The sequence below is a fragment of the Eptatretus burgeri genome, chromosome 1 (assembly GCF_056783735.1).
Source record: "Eptatretus burgeri isolate ZD-2024b chromosome 1, Ebu_testis_v1, whole genome shotgun sequence".
Classification (NCBI taxonomy): domain Eukaryota; kingdom Metazoa; phylum Chordata; class Myxini; order Myxiniformes; family Myxinidae; genus Eptatretus; species Eptatretus burgeri.
The window spans coordinates 73932693-73944884 of NC_140961.1; the positions used below are offsets into that span (position 1 = coordinate 73932693).

At 48.2% G+C, this 12192-nt stretch overlaps 1 protein-coding gene across 7 annotated transcripts in view; it reads right to left on the bottom strand.

The window, feature by feature from the left end:
* The window catches only part of INPP5A (inositol polyphosphate-5-phosphatase A), a 215471-nt gene that overhangs the window by 22652 nt on the left and 180627 nt on the right, over positions 1-12192 (bottom strand). The window lies entirely within an intron of this gene.

Sequence of the window (12192 nt, forward strand, 5' to 3'; positions counted from 1 at the left end):
CCGGCACAGACCTTGCAGCAAAATAACAGCTGCCGATGAAGTTGGCCGGCACAGGCCTTGAAGAAAAATAGCCAGCCGGCTGAAGTGGCCGGCACAGGCCTTGAAGCAAAACACGGCCAGCCGATGAAGTGGCCAGCCTTTGCCGTTCAGTGGAGGTTGGTGGAGGGAGTGCGGTGGTGCTGGCCACTCGGAAGGCGGGCTCGGACCTACCTACCTGTCTCCCTCCCAACCTATCGCCTTTGCCTGTCACTGTACATACCCACTCCCTTAATTTGTCCAAACCCCAATTTAGCCCCCACTTATTTATTTATTTATTTATTTTTACTTCCCCACTATAAATCGTCCCCTAACCCCCTTTATCGTCTTTGTTCGGCTAACCTATCCTGTCACCTAGCCTACTCCCAACCCCTACGTTCCCTTCCCAGAGGGGAATAAGGGAGAGCTAACGTCCTGTGTCGAGGCCCAACGAAGCCTCAGAATGGCCTCCCCAGAGTTCGGCGATCTATAACCAAAGTGGGTCCAGCGGCCCACAACGACAGCGAGGGGATGGATGGTGCGGAGGGGTACATCTCCTAATCTACCCTAACCATTTAACTGTTAAACTACCCCGGGGCTTTCAACAAGCGCCTCTCGCTTAAACTATTGGTTCTAACAACCCAGATTCCCGTCGCCTGTGTTGGTGTCCTTACAATTTCGGGCCTCGCCCCCCCCAATTTTCTCTCCGTGCCCTCACACGGTCTCCTGGCTGGGACACGTGGCTCCCTTTGGCAGGCACGACCCTCTGCCGAATCTCCCGCTATGGCACCCCCGGGCACTACACTGCCTCCGAGCCTACCAGCTCCCTAACACCGGGGAGTGCCCCCCATGGCACCTCCCCTGAAACGCACGCGTGGCAGGCCGGCCTCCCGGGCCCCTTTCCGAGGGTCACCCGTGCCCACAACACTGCCCACGCGGCTAATGGCGCCCCGGGCCCCCGCACCAAGCAGGCGCACCCGTGCCCACTACTCTATCCCGGCCCCCCATGGGCCCATGGCCTACCGCGGCCGACTAGCCTGGTGCCCGGGGTACCCACTCAGCGATACTCACCTTTCGCAGCCACGCTCCCAAGCCCGTCAACAGGGCTCCTGCACCCCTCCAAATGGGTCTCGAGCCTACTTTCCCACCAACAACAAAACGACCTCCATTTTTCAATTTGACTAACCCAGCTAACTCACTCTACACTGACCCCGGGGTCCCTTGGGCGGGAGTCACTCCTCCCCCCAATCACTCATCGCACCATGCATTCCCCATTCGCTCCATACACACAGACCCGCTGGCCTCACTCACTCACCAAGCACATGCTTCCACTTCACTCAACAACTCTTCAACACACACACCACTGAACTCTGCCATCCTTCTATCTGCATCCCCTAACTAACTCGTGCTCCCACGTCGTCCCTTACACTATAGCACGTTCCCTTTTAACACTACGTAGCTAAACTACGTCCCCTCTACACATCCACAAGTCTGTCACTGTCTCCAAATCTCTAAAATAACTTTTATTTCCCAACCTAAATCTGGCTACAATCCCTCTAACTAATCCATTCCACGGACTCCATGAGGACTTACCCCTGCCCCATGAAGTCGGTCTAGCTAAGCTAACCCTTCCCCCTAACTAGTTTCCATCCTGTGCCCCGGTCAAGGAGGTCTTCCACCCCTTGCCCAGGAATCCTGTGCACCCGAAAGTGAAGCTTGCTGTTTTTTTTTTTCATGTGCAGCACCTGCGCGGCAACTCGCGCACTTTACACCTGCCTGTGACGTCATGCAGCTGCACGTGTTCCTCGTCCCTCCTTGGACGGTACCATCCGGCAGAGATATCCCTCCTGCCGGATTCCAACCCCACGTGCAGCCATGGCGTCACCGTGCGCATAAAAAAAAAACACAAGCCCCACGTCTCGAGGGGTTCCCCACGCGAACACATGTGCTTTGCCCGTTGGAGCTTAACACACACGATCGCGTGGAGAACCCGTCCGGTCCAAATCCGTTTACCTGCCTAAACTTTGTCCGTCCGCGGGATCGGCAAATCCACCGCGTGCGTTTCCGGACCGGGACTTCACTCTCGCAAGCGAGCACGTGGTGGTCTCGTGCGTTGCACAGCACGAACCGCGTGCTCACTGCTGGGTGAACCCGGCACGGTCCGCGAAACAACTACAGCCGCTACTCGGCTTTCTCTCCTCTGTCGCCGTCTCCGTCTCCATTCCACACACGCATACCTGCGTGTTACGACGCACACAGTCCACTCCATCACATTCACACCGGGAGACGCGGCTGCGTGCTCCCGCATGCCAACCGACATCTCCCTCTCATACCGCTCTCTCACACACACGGTCTCCCTTGCACACAGCGACCTTGCACACGGCCGTTCACTCACGCGTGCGGGGGCACTCACCCGCGGTGCCTCACTCGCACTCCGTGCCTCATCCACACACGCGGGGGCACTCAACCGCGGTGCCTCATCCACACTTCGTGCCTCATCCACACACGGCGTGCTGGGAAGCACGTACTCCGGCACCATCGCCACCACACCACTCACACACGGGGTCGCTTCCACACACGGGGACGCACTCACATCTTGCACCACACACACAGGGACAACCACACTGGGGATTCGAGTCCCCACAAGGGTCTCCGGGGCCTCTATACCCCCCAAGCTCTCCGTGCACCTGTCCACAGCACTCGTCCCCTCAACCTCGCAAAGCACGACCGAACTCACCTGGTCGTGATCCGCCTCAAGGGGGCATACTCCCTCCCCTCGTTCCTGGAGGAGGCCATCCAGGTGCTCGCACTGGGTCTCTACACGCTCCGCGAGCTCACCCCCATTGTCCTCCACTCCCTCCGTGTGTGTGTGCGCGTCACTTACCCCGTCTTCATCGTGTTTATTGGTCTCTGCTTCTTTCTGGCGTCTTTCCCTTATCTTTATGTATGTCAACCTTGCTTTCTCTTTAAGTCGCTCCCGTCCTTCCCTGTTTTTCACTCCTTGCTCTTTCACGATCTCCACGTACCTCATCCTTGCTTTCCGTATTAATTGTTCTTTTCTCTCCCTCGCAATTACTTTCACCTCGTCTCTTGTCTCCCGAATTACTTTTTCCTTACCCGCCTCCACCGCGGGCCTGTCAGCCGTTGCACCCCCTTCCAGCTCGTTTGTTCCGACACGTGGAGTCGCCATTTTAAGTTCCCTGCTCACGGCCTTCATGCCCGCCTGCAGGCATCGGCCCATGTTCTGCGTCTCACCCCGTAGTTCTTTCATTTCTTTTTTCATTTGCTTGCCCATGCTTTTCATTTCGTTTATAAATTCATTTGCGTTTGCATCCATTTTCGCTGTCATTGCCGCCAGCATGGCGAATAGCTGGGCCATGTCGGGTGCGCTTGGGTGAGCCGTTTCGGCAAGGGTCGGCGGGTTTTGGTGGAGGGGGGGGGGAGGTGTCATACACTGCGGCCGCTGCCGCACCCATTTCGGGCTCTGGGTTCAGTTGGGCGAGTCCGTGTTCCTGCACAATCAACATTTCCTGCTCGGGGATTCCATCCTGGACCATGGATTCTACACATTCTACATCCATTTCTAATACCCCCGGCTCCCGCTCGCCTTGAGACGTCATCTTGCTTCTCTTAAAGCGTTAATTTGAATCGCTCGTAATTTGGAGGGAATCGGGGGTCGCTTCTCTCACCCCTGGACCGATTCCCGTGAATTTAATTGGAGACAGGACAGCCCGTTTTCCTGTTCTCCGATACCAGTGCCGCGAGGAGGGCGATGAATTTGTATCGCACGACCTGACACCAGTGTTGCGGTATTCGCGCCCGCCGGCGTGCTGACGGCCACGTAACTCGAATCGCGGCACGTCGCCCACCGGACGGACAATCCAGTCGTGACCCTCTCGGACTAACGCCGGGAACCAGTCACGGGTGGACCTTTCGGTCTCACCGCGATCGAGCCAATCAGCCCCCGTGTGGGATAGGGTTGCTCGCCAAATTCGACCTACCTAAGTACCCACGCGGAGGGTAGACCGGGCGATCGCACCTCGCCGCAGGTCGACTTCGGACACGGGCCACTTAAGCGACCCGTTCCGTACTATCGGGATAACCGAGCGGTGTTATCGTCGACCTCGACGGTTCGATTAATTATCGGGCGTATTCAGCCCACTACCAACCCTTTACGTGAAGCAAGATGAGGATTCAATGAAGGAAATGACGAAGCGAAGCGGGAAACAGTTCAACACAAAGCACATTTATTCGCGACGAACGGAAAGCACACATATTCAATTCCACCAAAAGCACACAGAAAAGAAAAAAACACAATGCAATTTACACAAAAAGCAAATGCGACAATGCAGATCGAATACCGATTACACGAGCACACGGCAACACTTATACAATTTTACTTCACAGACGGCGCCGACAACACATACCCAAAACCAAGGAAAGAATACCCTCAAGGATGAGGCGGGCCTGAGGCCGAGACCGGGTCGGGCCTACCCGTCTGGTGATGAGACGCGGAGCGGCGATGGTGCCTCAACTCCGCGGGCCTCGCGGGCAGTGTCTGGTAGGGGGTGGGAAAGGGGCCCCCTTGGTCGCACTATCTCAGCGCGGGGAGAAACAGGAGGGGGTTGCTGATGCTCGGGGTATAGAGGATTTTTATTGTCCCGCGACGAGCGTCTCCACCTCGGCCAGGTCGCGCTGTCGGCCTCCCTGGGGTGCAGCTCCCTGCACGACGCGAGCACCCCCTCGTCTGCCCTCGCCGCCTCTCCACAGCTCCGTCCCCTCTGCTCCGACTCCAACGCACACGACGACCAGCTCCTTCTTGCCAACTCCACCGCCCGCGAAGTCTTAACTCTCTGTTTCCGACTCTCCTACTCTCCTACTCTCCGCCTCTGGACTCTCCGACTCCTTCCGCCTCTGGACTCTCCGACTCCTTCCGCCTCTCGACTCTCCGACTCCTTTTCTGACTGACGAACACGGTCCTTTTATCCGCCCCGTAGCTTCGCCCTCTCATCTTTGACCCCTCCCTTCGACCTTTCACCTCGCTCCCCATTGGCCCGAGAAAAAGTGGGCGTGAAGGCTTTTTGATCCATAAATTTGCATATATCGATCGCCCTGGGGGCGGGGCCAATTCGCCCCTCGCTCACCGATTGGACGGCAAAAAGTGGGCGTGTGTCGTTTTTGATCCGTTTTTGAAGCACAAAATCCGTGATTTTGTACACGCTGTTCGGCGCGCGCCCTGCACGAGTCCAACACCGGTACCCACAGCGGGGCAAGAATGGTGGCGATGCGACGGTTGCGAGGTGTTTCGGGAAGGTCGTGGCGGTTGTGGTGAAGCGGCGTTGTGGTTGGTGGTTGATGTTGTGGTTGTGGTGGTAATCATGGCGGTTGGTCCAAAATAAAGATAGCAAAAGAAAAACGGCTATCCTGAAGAGTCGCAGCACGCATAAATGACATGTATTCCCACTAGACAACGGGTTTGGGCCTAACTACACATGTACTTACCGAGATACCTCACCTAAGGGACCTGAATGGTGGTTTGCGAATTTGGTAACCACAACAATATATATATGTATATATATATATATATATATATATATATATATATATATATATATATATATATATATATATATATATATATATATATATATATATATATATTGGGTCACCGAAATAGGTGACCCTTATTGTCAGTAATTCTGTCTGTTTGTTTGGATGTTTGTTTGGATGTTCGTTCATTTGACATCAGCATAATTGGTGGTAAACGTGGGCGGATTTTGACCAAACTCGGGTGGTAGTTACATCTTATGACCTCGTGCTTTGGAAATTGTGATGGTTGCTCGGGACGCTTTGGTTCCCTCGCAACAATGGAAAAACCTTCAAAATCGGCACGGTTCACGCGAAATCAATTCCGAAAGCCATTATCCCACGTAGGGTTATGAAATTTGGCACGAATGATCTTCAGGTGATGCTCCATCAAATATATTCCGGTTTTTGTGATATATGGAATGCTTTACCCGCAGTGCCCCCTAAAATTAGGGTATGCGCGAAAATTGGCGAAAATTGAAGGCCCCCTCGCGACCAGGTGAGTGCATCGATACGAATGAAACTTTGCAGGTTCAATGGTTCATGGTAATCAATGAGTACTACAACTTTGCCTCAGGACATATTGACCTATTTCTCTTAGGTCAGGGGTCAAAGGTCAATTATTGCAAAAATCGATAATATGCGAGAGCTGGAGGTGCCTTCGCGCCAAATGCTACTCCTCCTAGGGTTATGGTCGGATGGTCATGAAAATTCACACTAATCGTCTGGAATACATTGTGCACAACGATCGAGCCGGATTTTTGATTTAGATCTTTGTTCACCCACAGTACCCCCTCGAACTTTGGGGATTTCCGATTTCAAACCGCATTTTCGGAACTTTTCATTCAAATGGATACCGAGTAGTTATCAGTAGATGGAACTGGATGAGATTTGATATGCATAATCTTAACCCTCTGGAGCCCCAGGGGTTATTTTTTGTTCACCCAGAACATTTCGTGGGCTCTAGAGGGTTAAGGTGATTCTCTATCCGCTATATGACATCCATTTTGCTCTATATCTTATAGTTTCCATGCTCGGCAACCCATCACCGCCTACCAGCTTGTATATTGGTCCTGCAGCGTAGTCTGATATTTCAGATCAATTGTTAAAATTTGCATAAAAGCACCAAAATTGGTACACATGTAGAACAATGTATTCTGAACAATTTGAGATATGGAGCCACCCGAGATTGTGCCTTGGTCAGCTTCGGCGACCATTTTCCAAAATGGCCGACATTCTACTTTCGCAAAATTGGCTATATGCTCTTATTTTCTTATTGTATTGGTGGTAGATATAAGGAAAGTGTAAAATTCAGTAAATTGACCATGAAAAGGCGTATTCAAATATTATGAGCCAGTATTTTCGGTAAAAAAAGGCATTATTTGATTTGTAAATTGCTGCTCTCCTGAAACCTTTTGCTGAAAAGTACCCATTATTGCCTGGAGAACAAGAGTCAAATGATATTCATCACATTCAATGGGTTTGGAATCAACAAAAATTGCATTATAGATTACATACTTTACTCTATTTTGAAAAGGGAACTGATAATCGTGATAATGACAAACTCAGAAAATGTAGTCAAATTATTGCACACTTCACTTTGAAGCGGCTACGGTTTACTGTCTACTACCATTCTACCAGGACACATGTTACACACATACATCAGTTTAGTACAATATGAGTTTCTGAGCTGGTCACCTCTTACGACACAGGGATAAGGATTGGGTTTTGCCATGATTCCGGGCTGCACTCCACCCTCTCATAGCGCGGCCCAGCGCAGAGCTCCCGTCATCAAGCGATCCTACAACCCAAGCTTCCGAGTAGCCGGATTACAGGCGTACGCCACTACGCCCGGTGTATATGTGTGTATGTATGTGTATATACGTACATATATATATATATATATATATATATATATATATATATATACATATATATATATACATACATATATGTATGTGTGCGTGTGTGTATATATATATATATATATATATATATATATATATATATATATATATATATATATATATATATATATACACACACACACACACACACACACACACACACACACACACACACACACACACACACACACACACACACACACACACACACACACACAGATATATTGTTGTGGTGCCGGGGTTCGGTGGCGAGGATGACCGATAGACGGAGCAGTTGGGCCGTCTCCCCTCCGAACACCCGGAATTGAAGGTCGTCACTCCAGATAACTCCGAATTCGACGATTCGCTTAATGAACCGTGGACGCCAATATTTCAACCGCATGGTTCGGGTCTTTTTGTCTGATTCCAATTTACCTAGGTAGCCGCGTGGTCTAGCGACTGGGGAAACCACACCCTCGGCCGACTCTGTCCGAACCGAGTCGCAGGTACTGACTCGGATCCGGAGTAACCGAGCGGAGTTACCAGAAGCACACCGGTCCCAATGACAACTTATGGCACCAACGGCTTACTGGTTCTCAAGCACGAACCGTGCTTGGTCAATAATAGAAAGCACGACAACGAACTGGTACATTGAACAATTAGGGGTTTATTTATAATGGGGCAGGGGAGCACAAAAAGAGCAGAGTTAAACCGACTATCAGAAATGCAATTCACAATGTACAAGGCACTTTAACAATTGCTACTTATCGACTGGGCCCACACACACCCAAAAGAAATGATGGCCACGGTCTTTATTTGACCCTTCAGCTTGGAAGGGAAGGCGAGCTGAGGGTAAGAATTTGGTCGAGCACCTTTCCGCCTCGTGCGGTCTGGTCGAGACGAGCTGGTTTGGGGGGGGGGGACTCAAACCCACACCTTCGTCGCCGCACTAAGCACCAGAGACCGCGTTCTCCAACCAGCCATTCTCCAACGAACCAAGACCAAGGAGAAGACCAGAGACGACGATGACCCAGGACCAGACGAACCAGCCAGCACCAAGACCCGCGACCGCCATTACGACCAACGCTCCCCAGCCTGGCGTTCCTTTATGCCTTTCTTTTCCGGGGTGAGAAAATCGCCATCTGAGGAGATCTCCACCCTCATGGGCCGGGGTGTCGTGGGAAAGTCGTCCTCTGTGCGTGATTGGACAAGGGGCACGCCCCTGCCTTCCTGAGCGGAGTCTCGATCTGAGGCAATGGAAATCTCCGCCCACGTACTGTACGTGGCTGAACACGCGTGTGTAATGGCACGATGTGCGAAGTGAAGGGGTGATGGTTTCGGTTGGCTGGAGGCTCAATTTGTATTGCAAAAGCCCTGACTAAAAAAGTAACCCGCAGCGCACACATTAAAATTCCCATTAGACACAGGTAGGGGACCCTAACTGTAAACACATACTTATCAAGATAACTAAGCTTGGGGACTGCTGTCTGTTTGTGTGTAAATGGCTTCCAAATCCATAACAATATTTGCACACTCTTGGCATTCTCTCAACCAGCTTCATGAGGTAGTCACATGGAATGCTTTTCCAACAGTCTTGAAGGATTTCCCACATATGCTGAGCACTTGTTGGCTGTCTTTCCTTCACTCTGCGGTCCAACTCATCCCAAACCATCTCAATTGGGTTTAGTTTGGGTCATTGTGGAGGCCAAGTCATCTGATGCAGTAATCCATCACTCTCCTTCTTGATCAAATCACCCTCATACAGCCTGGAGTTGTGCTTTGGGTCATTATCCTGTTGAAAAACAAATGATGGTCCCACTAAGTGCAAACCAGATGGGATGGCGTATCGCTGCAGAATGCTGTGGTAGCCATGCTGGTTAAGTGTGCCTTCAATTCTACATAAATCGCTGACAGTGTCACCAGTAAAGCACCCCCACACCATCACACCTGCTCCTCCTCCATGGATCATGGTGGGAACCACATATGCAGAGATCATCCATTCACCTTCTCTGTGTCTCACATACATGGCGGTTGGAACCAAAAATCTCAAATTTGGACTCATCAGACCAAAGGAGAGATTTTCACTGGTCTAATGTCCATTACTCGTGTTTCTTGGCCCAAGCAAGTCTCTTCTTCTTATTGATCTCCTTCAGCAGTGGTTTCTTTGCATCAATTCGACCATGAAGGCCTGATTCACACAGTTTCCTCTGAACAGTTGATGTTGAGATGTGTCTGTAACTTGAACTCTGTTAAATATTTACTTGGGCTGCAATCTGACGTGCAGTTAATTGGCGATTTCTGAGGCTGGTAGCTCTAATAAACTTATCCTCTGCAGTAGAGGTAACTCTGGGTCTTCCTTTCCTGAGGCGGTCCTCATGAGAGCCAGTTTTATCATAGCACTTGATGGTTTTTGCGACTGCGCTTGAAAAAACTTTCAAAGTTCTTGAAATTTTCTGGATTGACTGACCTTCATGTCTTAAAGTGATGATGGACTGTCGTTTCTCTTTGCTTAGTTGAGTTGTTCTTGCCATAATATGAATTACTACAGTACAGACAAAATAATGGTCTTTTACCAAATCGGGCTATTTATTGGACACCAACCCTCCCTAGTCACAACACAACTGATTGGCTCAAACGCATTAAGAAGGAAAGAAATTCCACAAATTAACTTTTAACAAGGCACACCTGTTAATGGAAAAGCATTCCAGGTGACTACCTCATGAAGCTGGTTGAGAGAATGCCAAGAGTGTGCAAAGCTGTCATCAAGGCAAGGGGTGGCTACTTTGAAGAATCTAAAATATAAAATATATTTTGATTTGTTTCACACTTTCTTGGTTTCTACATAAGTCCACATGTGTTATTTCATAGTTTTGATGCCTTCACCATTATTCTACAATGTAGAAAATAGTAAAAATAAAGAAAAATCCATGAATGAGTTGGTGTGTCCAAACTTTTGACTGGTACTGTATATGTATTCATGATACCCAGCATGCGATATTAGATACTTTATTATTGCAGATTGCCACATTGTACATCTAATATCAGTGCTTAGTAATTACTTTCACATCATATTTAGATAGCAATGATTGATGTCTGTGAAAAATGTGTGGTATACAAACCAAGAACATAAACAATTACAGAAAAATAAGTAAATAAAACATTAGAACATGGTAATCTTCGGACGGGTGTAAACTGGAAAGGGAAATCTGCCCCATTGTGAGTGATTTAGAAACAACACTTCAAGTTTACACTTCCTTTCAATACAGTCAGTGTAGGCACTGTTCAGACATGTTCAGAAGTGTGTGAGACACTTGCTCTTGCGCTTGTGTGGAATTGGTCTCCCGTTGTAGGAACCAGCAGTAATCACCCATCATGTTTGGGTTGAACCGGCCTTGATACTTAGTTTCCAAGACCGAAATGTCTTGATGGAACCTTTTGCCATGCTCATTGCTTACCTCACCCAGATTAGGTGGGAAGAAATCAAGATGAGAATACAAGAAGTGCATTTTAAAAGACATCCTTCAGCTCATTCGCGGATAGGTGTTTCACATGTTGTCTACTAATTCCGCATACTGTTCAGCTCTATGGTTCCCAAGAAAGTTCTGCACAACCAACACAAATGCTTTACATGCTGCAAATTCAAGTGGGTTCACTTTATTTTTGAACTCGGGATCACACATCAGTTCTCGGATCTGGGGCCCAACGTCAATGCCAGCTTTGAATTTAGCATCAGTTTTCTCTGCGCCATATTTCTCTCTCAGATATTGGAAGCCATTACCGTCCTGATCCAATGCCTTTACAAAGTTTTTCAGAAGGGTTCGGGTTAGTTAAGAATTGTGATGTCGCATGGAAAATTTTACTTAAAAATTAATGGCTTGGTCAGTTTTCATCCATTTTTAATCATTTAAAGTGTATGCTAAAGCTCCTTTTATGAGAAATAATATTCTACAACAGTTGTATTGCTATAATTGAAACCAAAAATACAAAAAAATAATAATTTATGATCACTTAAAATCACCCACCAGGGCAAGCTACTGAAATCAAACCATATATATATATATATATATATATATATATATATATATATATATATATATATATATATATATATATATATATATATATATATATATATATATGTAACTAAAAATCCCAATGTGCTGAGAAAATTCTGACCTCAGATTCAGAATCAGCATACTCAATTTAGTATCGAACATATATTTCCACCCCAGTTGCAAAATTTTGTTGTCTGGTGTAATCGAAGACAGATGAAAAACTGAAAGCTGAAACTGAAACGTATGCAGAGCATGACTTAAAGTCAACAATTAAGCATGGAGGTGGTACAATTCAAGCTTGAGGGTGCATCTTTTCAAATCGTGTATCGGAAAATTGCTGATAATTATTGATGGTACATTGACTGCAGCAAGATACAAATAAATTTTAATCCACCATCCCCAATGGCGTAAGACTTACACGTCCAAACTTAATCTTACAGCAAGATAATAATCCAAAACACAAAGCTGGAATAGTTAAAACTGATTTGCAAAAGAAAGAGAAAGCTGAAGTCCTTCAAGGCATGGAATGGCCCTCTCAAAGCCCAGATGTCAACATCAATGAAGCTGTATGGGACTATTTGGACAAAGAAAAAGTAAAAAAGAGAATCCCTGCAAAGAATGCCAAATATGATCTGTCGAAGGTCTTGGAA